Consider the following 15,338-nt stretch of genomic DNA (forward strand, 5'->3'; position numbering starts at 1 on the left):
TATTAAAATAACATTAAAGAGCAACTGTTCAGCTCATGGATTTAGCTGCAAAACTCCGTTTCACACTAATGGGACTCACATAGCTAAATCCCCATGTGCTGTACTGAAAATTTACCCCCAAGGATCCAAGGATCAGACACAGTCAAGAAAATGATAAATTCACTCTCAAAAAAATAATTGATCCACTACCAAACAAATTATTATTATGAAATTTCAATCACATAATCATTCTAAAGATCAGACTGTCTAGGATTTAACAGCATCCAATTTTGCATTCACATAATATACATTTGTGATGTAATAAAATTCATACTTCTATTGCAAGATAATTTGGATGTTGTACAGATATTTATAAAGTTATAAAAATTGTGTCTCATTTACAAAGATCGCCTAAAGCCAAAATCTAATTCTAAATATTTTTTTATGTGCACTCTTTTTTTAATGCATAAAGTATTTTATTACTTATGAAGTATTTTTGTTTCGGCAAACTCATTGTGTTTTTAAAATAAAGATTTCAAATAATGTGTGTTCAATTGGTGGTTATGACCTAAAAGATTAAAAAGTGATTATGCTCAAAGTGAACAAGCTTTAAATATGTTTTTATACTACCACCATAATGCTTAAGCTTAAGAACTACTTTTTGTTGTTGTTTATATATGTTTAAAGTAAAAGGGAGAAAAAAGGTAGTGTAAATAACGAAGAGTGTTAATATTTAAAGTTATATGGAGCTCTTAATTTCTCCAAAAGTATCATTTGAAGAAATTATGGGAATTTTTACTCAGTTGTACCACACTACATTAATAACCATCCATGTTCACTATCCTGGAAGCTGTTGCAAACTATTGAAAAGACACTGTGTTTAACAGAATGTTAAATTTTAGCTTACCCAAAATTTAGCTTAACCAAATATCAAACTAAGACCCATCAGTTGAATTCTCAAAGTCACAACTTTATCAGCTATAAAATGAATATGGACTTGGGGATCTCTTAAATCTGCCAGTGCATGATTTTCTTTTGTGACAGCTAATTTGGTTTATAGTGAGTCTGGTTAGATTTTCCCATTTCCCCACCCTCATCCTCACCCCAACACACACACACACTCCAATATAAAAAGGGAAAAGAAAATTTTAAATCTTATATAGAACTATGGTATAAGTGGGTCTGTAATGTTTTGTGAAATTCCTATTTGTGAATGTCAAAGTATTTACCAGAATTGAGAGAAGACTAGAGAATGAGAAAGAGGGGTAGTATTGTTTTGTGGAGAAAACACCTGGATGGAAAATCTGGAGACTCAGTTACACCACTACCAACTCCATTATCTTGGGCAGATGACTTCATATCTCCAAATTGCACTTTACTTCTTTGAAGAATATGGATATTGGTGGATATTGGGTAAAATGGTCATGAAGTGCACATCCAACTCTGAAATTGGATGCTTCTAACTAAAATATCACCATTAAGACAAACCAAACAAAGTAGTTACTCTTAAGTCTACAGAGAAGAAGAGTATATGTGTGTGTGTGTGTGTGTGCACGCGTGCGTGTGTGATGACAGGTCAAGGCAGGGAGTAAGATAAATGTGGATCATTTTGCAAATTCAATAGTAGTACGAGAACTGGGAGTATCTTTAAAGATTAATGATCTCCTAATCTTTATTGAGCACTTCTATGTGCCAGGTACGAAGCTAACAGCACTGCAGATACTGTCATTTAATCCTCACTATGAATCCTCTGATGATCTACTACAATTGTCCCCATATTGTCGATGAGAAAACAAAGGCCTAGAGACTCTGGAGTCCCATAGCTATTGTTACTAATGAAAAAACATAAAATAGAGACCAAGTCATATCCCTGGAAGGGTCATCTTTTAGAGTCAACATTATAGAGGATGAAGCTCTGATTTCTTTGTTGTTATTGTTGTTTTTAAAGATTGTGTTTATTTATTTGAGAAAGAGAGAGAGCATCAGGGGCGGGGCAGGGAGACAAGCAGGCTCCCTCCTGAGGAAGGAGCATGACAGGGGCCTCAATCCCAGGACCCTGGGATCATGACTTGAGCCGAAGACACCCAACCAACTGAGCCACTCAGGCGCCCCCAGCAGGTTCTCTGAATTGAGAAGACAGAATTGAAACTCTGGGAAGAACAAGGCAACTTGAGTTGACAAGACAGAGGACCAGCTAGGACTCCAGAGAACTGCAGAGGGACATACTTGAATATTTATCAAAGTACTGATTAACAGATGATGTGATGGATCTACCTGAGGCCCAGGAAATAACCACCTGAAAAAATTAGAGGGAACATTACTCAGTGCTCACACTGGGCTGGGAATTGTGCCCATAATCAAAAGGAAAGCTTCTTGACATTGGTCTTGGCAATGATTTCCTGGATAGGACACCAAAGCACAAACCAAAAAAGCAAAAATAGACCAGTAGGACTATATCAAACTGAAAAGCTTTTGCACAGCAAAGGAAACAACAGAGTGAAAGGGCAACCCATGGAATGAGAGAAAATATTTGCAAACCATATATCTGATAAAGGGTTGATAATCAAAATATGTAAGGAACCTGCAACTCAATAGCAAAACAAACAAACAAACCAAAAAACCCACAGAAAAAATCCTGATTGGACTACAGACAAAGGACTTGAATAGACATTTCTCTAAAGACATACAAATGGCCAATGGTTATGTGAAAAGATGTCAAACATCACAAATCATCAGAGAAATGCAAATCAAAACCATAATAAAGTATCACCTCAAATCTGTTAGGATTGCTATTATTAAAAAAAAAGATAAGTTTTGTCAACTATGTGGAAAAATCAGAACCCTTGTACCCTGTTGGTAGGAATATAAAATGGTGCAGCTATTATGGAAAACAGTTTGGTGGTTCTTCAAAAAATTAAAAATAGGACTACCATATGATCCAGCAATCCCAATTCTGGGTATATATCCAAAAGAACTGAAATTAGATCTTGAAGTGATATCTGCATTCTCATGTTCACTGAAGCATTATTCACAATAGCCAAGACATGGAAACAAATTAAATGTCCACCAACAGATGAATGGATCAAGAAAATGTGGTGTATACACACAATGGAATATTATTCAGCCTTAAAAAAGAAAGAAATCCTGTCGTATGTGACAAAATGGATAAACCTGGAGGACGTTATGCGAAGTGAAATAAGCCAATCACAGAAAGATAAATTCTGCATGAGGTATTTTAAATAGTCAAACTTACAGAAACAGACAGTAGAATATGGTTGCCATGGGGAGTTGCTGTTCAATGGGTATAAAATTTCAATTATGCAAGATGAATAAATTCAAGAGATGTGCTGTGTAATATTGTGACTATAGTTAGCAATACTGTATTGTGCACTTAAAATGTTGTTGAGGGTCTCATGATAAGTGTTCTTACCACAATTTTAAAAAAGAAAGAAAACCAAAGACCAATATTCCTCATGAACACAGATTCTAAACTAAAATTCTAAATGAAATTTTAATACATTAAATACAGCAATTATAAAATGGATAATATATCATGATAGAGTGGGGTTTCTCTCAGAAATTCAGGCCAGTTTAACATCTGAAAATCAATTAATTTAAGTCACCATATTAAAACAAAAAAAATCTTAAACTACATTCATTCTCAATCTAAACTCTCAGCAAACTAGGAATAAAAGGGAATTTCCACAATCTCATAAAGGATAATTATTTTAAAAATTAAAAAGTCTACACTGGCATCACGATTAATGATAAAAGATCAAATACTGTCCCTCTAAAACCAGGAAGAGGGTAAAAATGTCTGGTTTTACCATTTCTAGTGGACACCACATTTAAGGTTATGGTCAGAGCAGTAAGGCAAGAAAGGCATCAAGATTGAAAATGAAGTAGAACTGTCTTTCTGCACATACATGAAAGACCACTTCTCTAGTGAATGTGGCGGAATCTACCAGGGCTCATGACAGGTCACCAGAAAAATCACTGAGTTCAACCCCCTTGGCTGCTGCATTCATTCCCATTTCCAGGCATCTATATATACACCCGCCATCAGCAGGAATTTCCTCCTCTCTTCCATAAAAATAGGGGCAGGGGCACTGGGAGGATCTACATACTCTACATGACTTAGTAGCACCCACCTTTCTAGAAACAGTGGGTTGGTGGACAAGGTGCCCCCTGCTGCAGTAGGCACTCACTTAGCCAACATGGGGGTTTGAGCCCCAGCAGGGGTCGGTCCACGGAACACGTTCTCCACCCCGCGTTTGATAAGGAAAGGACGTTCTTCCCGCCTCCCGGCAGGCCCGACCTTTCCAAGCACCATGCGCACCGCTACGAGCTGTTGCCGGGCCGGGAGGACATGGGCTTTCTGCCCCTTCCAGAGCTGGGACCCAAGTCCTTGGTGTACTCCCCCCAACAGTTCCCAGCCCATCCCTTCCGCCGACACAGGCAGATCTAATTCAAACGGTAGCCCTGCGTAGGAGACGCCGTCCTCGCTCTGCAAAATGGCCGCCAAGGTCTCCAACATATTCTTCTGCTCTGCCGCTCTGCCTGCCAGCCCGGGAGCCCGCGGAGTCTGAACCCCCGCCCGCCCTCTCTCACCTCAGCTCTTGTTCCAAACTTGCTAACCCCGGCGTGGGCGGCCGGCTGGGCATGGGCGGCCGGCTGGGCATGGGCGGCGACCCACGGCGCAGCCACGCACCCCCTCCGCCGCCCCCGCCGCGCAGGGCCTCCACCAGCGCCCAGCCGGCCGCCCTCGCGGGTGGGCCAGTCCCGGCGGTCCCGTGGTGTGCTCCGCAAGGCTCCCCCACCCCCACACAGGGGCCCACGGCCGACCCGGATCTCCCCGCGGACGCCTCCTTCCCACAAACCATCGCTCTCTCTCTGGGCGGGCCCGCCACTGGGCGCCGAGGGCAAGGGGAGACCCACGGCGGAGCGAGTCCGGCCGCTCCAGATGGCAGGCGGCAGTTTCAACAGGCAAGCGAGCTGACATACTCGGGCACCACCCGCCGGAATCTTGGCCGTTTACATGGAGCCCTTACCTGTGTTCATTCGCCACGTACACCCTCCTGGTGGTCGTTACACGTGACTCTCTCAAGGCTGCCTGCGTGCTTCCCCGTGCGGCTCGGACGGTGAATCATGGGAACGCACGTTCTAAGGGCAGGGCAGGGGCCCACTGGCCTGGGATCGCCCTCTTCCGTTCACAGGTCCATCAGAGGTCATGACTCCAACATGAAACAACATGGATGGATTATAAAATAATCAACAATGGGGGGCGCCTGGGTGGCTCAGTCATTAAGCGTCTGCTTTGGGCTCAGGTCATGATCCCAGGATCCTGGGATCGAGCCCCGCCTAGGTCTCCCTGTCTGCGGGAAGCCTGTTTGTGTTCCCTCTCTCGTTGTGTCTCTCTCTGTCAAATAAATAAATAAAAATCTTAAAAAGAAAAAAATCAACTGTTGATACATGAAACAACATGGATGGATTATAAAATAGCGATGCTGAGTTCAAGAAGCCTGTTAAATATATATTTTTTTTCCTGATTTTATATATATATATATATTCCACACTGTATGATTTCATGTGCATAAAATTCCAGAAAATGCAGACTATGGTGGCAGAAAGCAGACTGTTGGTTGCCTGGGCCTGGAGGTGAGAGATGGGGGGTGAGGGGCAGGGAGGAGGGGAGCATATATAACATAGGGGCATGAAAAAAATTAGGGGGTGATGGAGATGTGCATTTCTTCATTGATTTCATGGGTATATATGTATGTCAAATTGTATACTTTAAGTATGTGCTGTTTACCAAATGTCAAGTACTCCTCAATAGAGCTGTCCTTTTAAGTATGAAAAGGCCAATTTTTCACCAAATAAATAATATTGTGAACAATTTTGCTTAGTGCTTTCTCATTTCTTCACCACAACAATCCAGTAAGCTGAATAGTCACTGAGCTGGATACTGATTATTTTTATTGTATCACGGTTATATTTTATTATTACATTATTGTTCCTGTGTAATATATGATGAAATCAGAGGCTCAGGGGGATTACTTTGCCAGTGTCAGATAACCTTTATCAGCAAACACAATGTAGAAATCCTTAGAAGCGAATCCAATAAAAGACAAACCTGATTTTAGTACAATCATCCTCAAACATTTCTATTTCTGCCCCTTACAATCCCTTCACACAGCCTAAGAGGTTCTCACTAAACTCAAGAATCCCCATCACTCTGAATTCCCAATCTTCCCAGAAATGTAAGGTAATATCATCTCAGTCTTCCCTGTCCACTGCAGTAGCTACTGAGCACTTGAAATCTATGTGGCTCATCCCCATTGAGGTGAGATGTAGTATAAGATACAGCCCAGAGTTTAAAGATGTAAATATCTTGTTAATATTTTTTATATTGATTACATGTTGAAATTATAATATTTTGGATATATTGAGTTAAATAAAATATATTATCACATTAATTTCACTTGTTTATCTTCATTTTTTATATGTGGTTCCTAAAAAATCTTTAATTACACATGCCTCACATTATATTTCTATTGGACAGCACTGATCTAAATCATACAAAGCTATGGTATGCCTTTCATTATGACAATTTTAGAAAATAATGAACCTGAATTTTAACCATGTGCTGTCTAGCTTCAAGTTTGGAAGAGGGTGGAAGGCTCTAAGTAGGATGCCACTGGGAGAATCTAAGGGGATACCTGAAGAAAAATGGGCCAAGTGAGGCAGAATAATAGATGGTGATTAGAAAGAAAAGGGGACAGAGTTGGTCATGAATTCATAGTAGGTGGTGGAAAATATTCAATCCAAATTGTTAAGATCAATTTTATAAGTCAAGGCTGTTCTTGTGCTAGACTGCTTTGGGGTACAATGCTAGAGTTTTGGTGCATCAAGCTCCAATGGGTTTGTGGCAGTTGTGAAAGATGAGCCAACCCAGGGTTGTCTGGACCCAACCAAGGTCTTATCTGTGTAACTATTACTAAAGCAAGAGTTGAGGCAGTAGCTACAGTTTTTGACCCTGTGGATTAAAATCTTGATCTCCTCAAAGTCTTTGCCTCATGCCAGACTCTTGTGCACCAAACTGCTCTCTCTACTTCTCTTATTTCTCAGTCAGCTAGAGCTCTGCCACATTGTTTGGATTCATATGAGTGTCCGGGAATCTTGGAATCCCTTCTTGGGCTCCCTGTGCTAACACTTCATATAAGTCCCGTAGGTGATTGAGTTGCATGGTACTGGCAGATTTGCTGCATTCCAGGACTCGTAGGTAGTGCTCAGTTATGCTCTTATATTAATTCCAGCTCATGTAAAATACCATTGAAATTGCAAAGCATGGCAAATGTCACAAAAGGCAGAGCCAAGTCTTGCAGTAAAATTGTGCTGTCCCAGACTCTTTCCTCTGGAATGCCTCATGCTGCCATGTCAACCACCTCCTTAGGTGTAATCTTTCCATCTTGATGGATATCTTCCTGTTGTAGCTGTTAAGGAGTCAATATATGGTATCCTTTTTATCCTTTTGACCACCTTCTGAATTTGGAATCGATGGAAAAACAGACCCAGGACAGATGGTGAGAGAATGTGGCTTTAGATTAGAGGCCCAGAAATCTCCCCAGTACTTCACCCTTGAATGAGAGAGACACCCACACAATCGCCAGTAGAGCTGGATAGCAAAAGGCCTACTCCCAGTGTAGTGCATGAATGAGCAGACCAGAGTGCAAATATCTCGTGGCATCCTCCAAGGAAAAGAGAATCCAAGAAGGCATTGAGCTGAGCATGCTCAGTAATGTCAATCAAACTTAAGAAGGCTGCAGGAGAAGGCATGGGAAGAAAGACAAGTTACTCCAACAGAAGACCCTCTGCATAGAAACATTAGGCCAAGAAAATGAATATCCTCCCCATCCCTGCCCCTACATGAATGTATTTTCTGCATATCGTCAAAGATGTGACAGATTTTACTAAACATTTTTGTCAGTACTTGGCATATAGACCTGTAGAATGTACTTTTCTTGATGCAAGTCCTATTCATTCATTCCAAAAATATTTGATCAGTGCCTATTACAGTCTAGGCAATGTTCTAGGTGAAGAAACAGACAAATCCAACCTTCATCGAGCTTATATTTTAGCAGGGATATTGATAAATAAATAAATAAATAAATAAATAAATAAATAAATAACAAGTAAAACATAGGGTACTGAAGATAGAGATAAGTGCTGTTAAGAGCAAGAAAGCAAACAAGGGATGAGCGTAGAAGTATTTTCAGTAATTTTTTAAGATTTTATTTATTTATTTATTTATTTGAGAGAGAGAAAGTGAATGAGAGAAAGAGAGAGAATGGCAGGAGCGGGGCAAGTGGCAGAGGGAGAAGCAGACTCCTCGCTGAGCAGGGAGCCGGATACCCCATGCTGGACTCTGATCCCAGGATCCTGGGATCAGACCTGAGCCGAAGACCGATGCTTAACCAACCGAGCCACCTAGGTGCTTAGAGCACGGAAGCTTTAATATCAAATAAAGAGATTAGCAAAGTCTCCCTGCAAAGGTGACACTACAATAAAGGCTGATGGAGGTAAGGGAGGGAGCCTGCAGCTATCTGGGGGAAAATGTGCCAAGCAGAGTAAACTGCAAGTGCAAAGGCCCTGGGGGTGCATATCCCATATGCTGGAGGCAAAAGCAAAGATGTCAGAGTGGCTGCAACAGAATGAGTAAGGCAAGTTCACACATCATCTCTGTCTTCAAGGTTAATTCATGTCCATGGCATATTACTCTTGCCTGTTTCTGAGTGTATTTTAAAGTTCAAACTCTTAATCATTCTATTACAGCTCTTGGGTTCGCAGCTGCAACGTTCTTCAGTACCACTCACAAGTCACACAGAAGCCATACATACATTCACTATAGCGGCTCTGAACCTGCCTTCCAGCTCCCAATGCTTGGCAACTCCTGGAAGGCAGAGCATTCCTCTGAATCCATCAAGTACTCCGCACACACCTTTCAGAAAGAAAGTACTCAGTGTATGTTTAATGAATGACACTTCTAGACTGTTGCCTCAAAGAATTTCATGAAAATGCTCTGGAGATGTCTCTGGACTTCTCTTCAATATTGCGTATGGGTTTTTCCAGTGACAGTGGTTTTCTTTAGAACACAATGCTGACTGTAGACATAGTTAGTTTATACTGAGCACGGCAGTCTCCCACCTTTTTGTGATGTAGTTGCTGGCACTTGCATACACTAATGTCCACACCTCCTACTCCCCACCATCCCCCATTGGCTTCACACCTCTTTATTGAGTGTATATGATAGTGTCTCAATGAATCACATAGACCCTGACCTCTGGAGCTTATCTTCTAAAGGATAACACTTTCCGTGGAGGAGGGACACTGTCTTAGTTGTCATTATTCCCATAGCCCATGGCCCAGGGCTTTCTTTGCCTATCATGATCTATAAAAACAAGTCACAAAGAAGAATTTTCTGGAACCAGAAATAAATGGGCTCATCTCTTTGACTCTCCAAATGGCTCAAATAGACTAACCAGAATTAGTCAAATAGACTAATCAGTTACATACCTCAATGTCTTCCTCTAAAACATACTGAAGGTCCATATTGTGGAAACATGGTGGCTAGATGCTAGATGGGTCTAATTTTCTCCATGCATTGTAAATCTTTAACACTACTGTGGGTGGGAGTTTAAGATAGACAAGTTTTGGGCTTATGGGGAAAATGATTTATCATGACTGTGTCATAAATTGCATTGCTAGTAAGTCGTAGGCTGAAAAATATCAGTATATCAAAAACTTCTATAATGTTATCAGGAGAAGAAGATGGATTTGGGGAATTTTCCTAAAGTGCTTGAATTAATATTATCTTTTTGTGGTATATGAAATTTTGCAAACAGCCCTGCTGATTTTCCATTAAGGGTACAGTGAGATGGAGTGCATGGCATACCACTTTCATTCGTAGATCAACAGTGGACACAGATTTGTAGTTTTTATCAGCGTTAGCAGGGCTAAGCACATTTGTTCACAGGTATTAGAAACCAGCACTTGAATGAAGAGCTGGGCAGGAAAATAGTATTTGTGTAGTGAAAATATAACTGAAGTATGTACACAGTCCACACCTATGGCATATTATATATTCTGTGCTGATGTTAACCTACATTGAAAAAAATCTTGGCAGGTTCTTTCCTTGAGTTCATTCCTTAAATTGAATTACACATATTAAGTCTTTATGATAATCATTATTGAGAGGATGATAGCTCTTTGTATCAGTGACAACCTTCCCATGATCTATCTGGTGCTGAGATTGTGAGATTGCTCAATTTCTAAAAACTAGGAAATGAAACTTGTGAATAGTGACATATAAAAAGTTTTTTTTGGACAGACCTAGGATTAGGACTCAAAGCATTTAATTCCAAAATCCTTATTTAATCTCTTGGAGAATAGATTCTCTTAGGTTTGTCCTGGTGATTCTTTGAGGACAAAATTTGCCAAAGAAAGGCAGCCAGAAGCACGGTTAAGTAGAATTAGTTGCTTTTTGAATCGACTGTCCTTTTAACATGGGAGAAATCCTCACCAAATCTTACAATATTTTTCTTATAATTTGTTGGCAAATTTATCGTAAAAATCCTGCATCAAATTAAATCGATCACTTGACCTTCTAACCTTGGAGAATAACACATTTTTATCAGACATTTGGTCAGACAGTCAAAAATATTTCCATTGGTTTACAGGTCTCCCTGGAAGATGAGAACAAATTCTAGTGTGTCAGTGATTTTTTCTTAAAATAAGAGCATATAAAAAAATACAATACTTGGGAAATGAATAAAATATGAACTTAAAATTCATCATGTCCCCCAACAATGAGGAAACTTGGCATAAATACTCTCACCTCTGCTCATTGTACCTACAGTGCTATAGATATTGCTGAACATATGGCACATGATGTCACCCACTGTTCTCATTCCCCTTCCCTCTGAGGCATGCAGACCAGACCCCATCAGTATTTCTAGAGAAAATAATATAATTATATCAATTTACTGGATTTTGATGTGTGAGAAATAAATTAGGTAGCACTTCCCTAGGAAGAGGAGTATATGCAAACAATGTTATTGAGTGAACATTATGAATTAATTTAATGTAATTGTTACAGTAGATAAATATTATCTAGTATTTCAATTTTCATCTATCCACTAAAAGAATACCTTTGAATAAATATGATTTTAATCAGGACCAAGCCTGGATTATTGGTTTACTTCTAGCCTAGATTTTTTTTTTTTTTGCTTAGAAAATATTTACCCTGTGTAAGTTATAGGTGTTACCTGTTGTTTGGAGTGAAGATTTTGCAAAAGCATCTCAGACCTTTATTCTCCAAACGATGGAGTGACAAAACCATTCTTCAAATGAAAATATTGCCTGTGTACCTGAAACCAACATGACACTGTATGTTAACTGCACTGGAAAATAAAATAAAATAAAATCAGTGGGGAAAAAAAAAGAAAGAAAATATTGCTTGTAAAGCACATTGCTGTCCCCACCTCAGAGTTTCCGATGAGGAGGTATGGGGTGAGGCCCCAAGATCTGCATTTCTAACGAGGTCCCAAGTGACACTGTGCAGTTGGTCTGGGAACCACTTTTTGAGAACCACTGCCCCCAAAGACAGCATAGCAGAGTTGAAGCACAAATGTGTGTAGGAATGCAAACCTCAGTTTCAACTGTGACCACCACTTCTCAGCTCTGTGGCTTTGGGTAAGTTATTTAATCCTCTGCACCCATATTTCTTCATGTGTGAAATGGGAAGCAATGATATCTGCCTCATCAGGTTTTGGGGTGTGTGTGTATGTGAGACTCTGTGTGTTCGTGTGTGTATCTGTATGTAAGTGTGTGGAAAATGCATATGTCACTGGTATGATTTGCTACACCAGCTTGGAGTACTAATGCAAGTCCATCTCTTTTATGTTTCCAATTAATCATTCATACCTCCATATGTTCAATTTAGATAGATTTCCAATCTCTGTCACTTGAGACCTCTTCCTTCCCCAAAAAAGGCGCCCAGGGAGTTTGCTCTGTCTAAAGGGCCAATGTCCCTCCCCATTCTAGAATAGAGAATTGGACAATCTAATCACTCCATTGGCCTTTTTTTTTTTAAGATTTTATTTATTTATTTGTTAGAGAGAGAGAGAAGGGGCGAGAAAGAGTGAGCAAGGGAAAAAGCAGGGGGAGCAGCAGAGGGAGAGGGAGAAGCAGGCTCCCTGCTGAGCAAGGAGCCTGATGCGGGACTCGATCCCAGGGCACTGGGATCATGACCTGAGCCTAAGGCAGACGCTTAACCGACTGAGCCCCAGGCGTCCCTCCATTGGCCCTTTTACTTCTGCCCTGCCACACGATGTCACCACTGAAAACTCAGCTCACACCACCAGGTGGAATTTTTTCATCTGCACAACGCCCTGATGGACCAAATTCCTTTGCACAGCGGTGTGCCCCAAATTTGAGCTCCAAGATTGCAGCTCGTTTAGTTCATATTCATTGCTTCAGTCATTTTCCCCAAGTGTGTCACCATGCCTGGGTGATAGGGTATGGCAGACTTTCAGCCTTGGCCACATGCTGTGTTAATACCAGCTCCCTACAAACCCCCTGCCCAACCTCCACACCTTGTAATGGTGTCAGGATTACCAGTTTTGTCTCTCCCTTTCATGACAAATGCCCCTCCAGGTGCCCTTTCCAGAAATCCCAGCTGCCCTCATGTGGACAAAGCCTGTGTAGCTGAAAGTTTCTAATAACTAAAAAGTGAGAGGGGCTGGGATCTCAGTTGTTTTCTGCCAAGATGGGTCCTCAAACTTGTGCCAATCTACCTCCCTCAAGGGTCTGCCTTTTGCGACTTCACCAGCCATCACCACTTCTACTTCTCTCCATTCCCATGGTTTCTGCTGGAGGAGTCCCACCACGAAGTAGTAGACTAAATGTCCCTAAATGGTAGACTTTGGAATGTCCCCCAAACTTCTAATGCCACTCTATTTTCCAAAGTGATAAAATGGGGCTCCCTACAACTGAGGTCATTGCTGTTCCTTTGTAGAAGTTGGTTTTTCATCTATTGGTTGCTGGAGATGCTGGGGTTTCCTTATCCCCTTCCTTAGGGACATCATGTCCTGCCACATCCCCTGCCATTCTGCTCCCCCTCCCAAATCCCTGTATTCTTTTACCCTGCTGACACTGGTTCGGCAATACTTAGAAAGCAAAGACCCTCTTTGTCCTGCTTTGACAATCTGGACCAGAGCCAGCTCCAAGCAGGCCTCCAGCACTCCTATCTTAACCCTTCCTTAACCTCCCAACAGAAGGCCCAGCAAGGCCCATCCTACCCACACCAGAGGAAGAAAAAAAGAGGAAGATGAGGAAAGGAAGGAAACTTGCCTCCACCCCCACTGAAAGCCTCCCAGTGTGTGACCTTGACACATATCAGAGCTAATTCTTCAAGAATTCTGGGGTGGGGTTAGGAGCATAGCAGAAAAAGGGAAGAATCTGCCTGAAATAAATTGATGAAGTGGCAGAATTAAAACCTTCCCTTAGTATTTATGTGCACAATCTTTGTATCTACTGCTTTTTGAAAGCTATTGTTAAGATATAGCACAATAATTATCCAGTCATTCAATAAAGATGTGACCAGTGTCTGTCCCATGAGAGGACCTGTTACTTTGTATGCACTATAGACAGACTCAGGAAGAATGACAAAAAAGTGTCAACTCTTCCCAAGCTTTTGGTTTCAAACGACATGACATCCCATACTAGGGAGCTCCAAGGACACAGCCCTTGCGGCATGGACATCAGCGGGGACAATTTGAGCTTCTGAATGATGCGCAGAGTAAGAAGACCATTCAGCGGTACCGTACTCCCTCTTAACCAGGGCTTCATGTTCCACCGTGTCGGTTACACACATCCCGCCTTTCCTCGCGCTCCGGGAGCAGGGGGTTTTCCTCCTGCCACACGGTCAGAAGGTCGACAGTAACCTGACACTACGTCACAACCCGTGCCTCATTCACCCACTTCCTCTCTTCACCTCTGCTTTTTGACGTCTCATAACGTCACAAGAAGGGTGAGTACAACGGGCTCTTTGAGAGTGAGAGGGAAAGTACCTTTACGTAACCTTTATTACGGTATATTGTGTTTTTTAAAAAGATTTTATTTATTTATTTGAGAGAGAGAGACAGCGCGTGCGAGAGTGAGAGGGGGTGGGGGAGGGGTAGAGGGAGAAACTCTGGGCAGACCCCCTGCTGAGCCCGACACCCTGAGCCCCACACGAGGCTCAATCCCCAGACGCTGAGATGATGACCTGAGCTGAAATCAAGAGTCAGACACCTAACGGACTGAACCACCCAGGCGCCCCTACAGTATATTGTTATAATTATTCTATTTTATTATTGCTGTTGTTCATCTCTTACTGTGTCTAATTTATAAGTTAAACTTTATGGTAGGTGTATATGCATGGGGAAAAACATAGTATATATACGGTTCCATACTATCTGCAGTTTCATGCATCTACTGGGGGTCTTTCTCTCTCACTCTCAAAATATCCATTGTACTCACCCTTCTTGTGACAATATGAGACTGGGGGTTTTGGAACGGATCCCCCACAGATAAGGGGGATGACTGTACAAGCCAGGAATCAGAGAAAGTGCTTTTTCCGTAGGAGGAATTATCTCCTATGTTGTGCTTTGCAAATGGAGATGATCTCCTGGCCTCCTGAATAACATACACTCTTTGTAATTTTTTTCCTGGCCGTAGGGATGGTGAGGATCTGCTTAGCATTCTAGGTACCTGTCTTCCTGTAGGACTGACAGCAGGCCTTTTGAAAATGGGTTAACCAGCAGCAGGGGTACAGCCCGTGGTTATGAAATAGAACAGTGTTCACTATTAATTTATAGACAAGAGTGAATAGTTAGTGCCTACTTGCTCCATGTGTTATAACTACTTATAATTAGAAATATACATAGAAATATATTCTGAAATTGATAAATACATCAGATACTTCAGAACATATATAGCTCTCTAAAGCAGCATAAGCTAAATAATAAACAATAGTGATACCTAATGTAATATTTAAGTAACAATTCATAAGTTACAGTTTTGTAGGTCTTTACAATAACTCTGTAAAGTAAATAAAATGACCCTCATTTTTAGAGACGAAGAAACTGTAGTTCTAAGAAATTTGGAGGTTTTTCTAGAGCAGTGGTTCTCACTCTAGGGAATGAGTGACTTTGCTTCCTGGGGAACATTTGGCAATGTCTGGAGACATTTTTGTTGTCACAACTCAGGGGAGCGTGAGGGGGAGCTGCTATTGGCCCTTGGTGGGTAGAGGCCATGGG

The 15,338-nt window shown here is 41.3% G+C and overlaps 1 long non-coding RNA gene across 1 annotated transcript in view; it reads right to left on the reverse strand.

Moving 5' to 3' along the window:
- LOC115936931 (uncharacterized) overlaps window positions 1–5,218 on the reverse strand; it is a 414,283-nt gene extending 409,065 nt beyond the window's left edge. The window contains exon 1 of the long non-coding RNA XR_014139578.1: window positions 5,031–5,218. This is a non-coding gene — a long non-coding RNA (uncharacterized LOC115936931). The remainder of the gene's footprint in view (window positions 1–5,030) is intronic.
- Window positions 5,219–15,338: the final 10,120 nt, after the last annotated feature.

The sequence above is a fragment of the Leptonychotes weddellii genome, chromosome 13 (assembly GCF_054177405.1).
Source record: "Leptonychotes weddellii isolate Sample4059 chromosome 13, ASM5417740v2, whole genome shotgun sequence".
Classification (NCBI taxonomy): domain Eukaryota; kingdom Metazoa; phylum Chordata; class Mammalia; order Carnivora; family Phocidae; genus Leptonychotes; species Leptonychotes weddellii.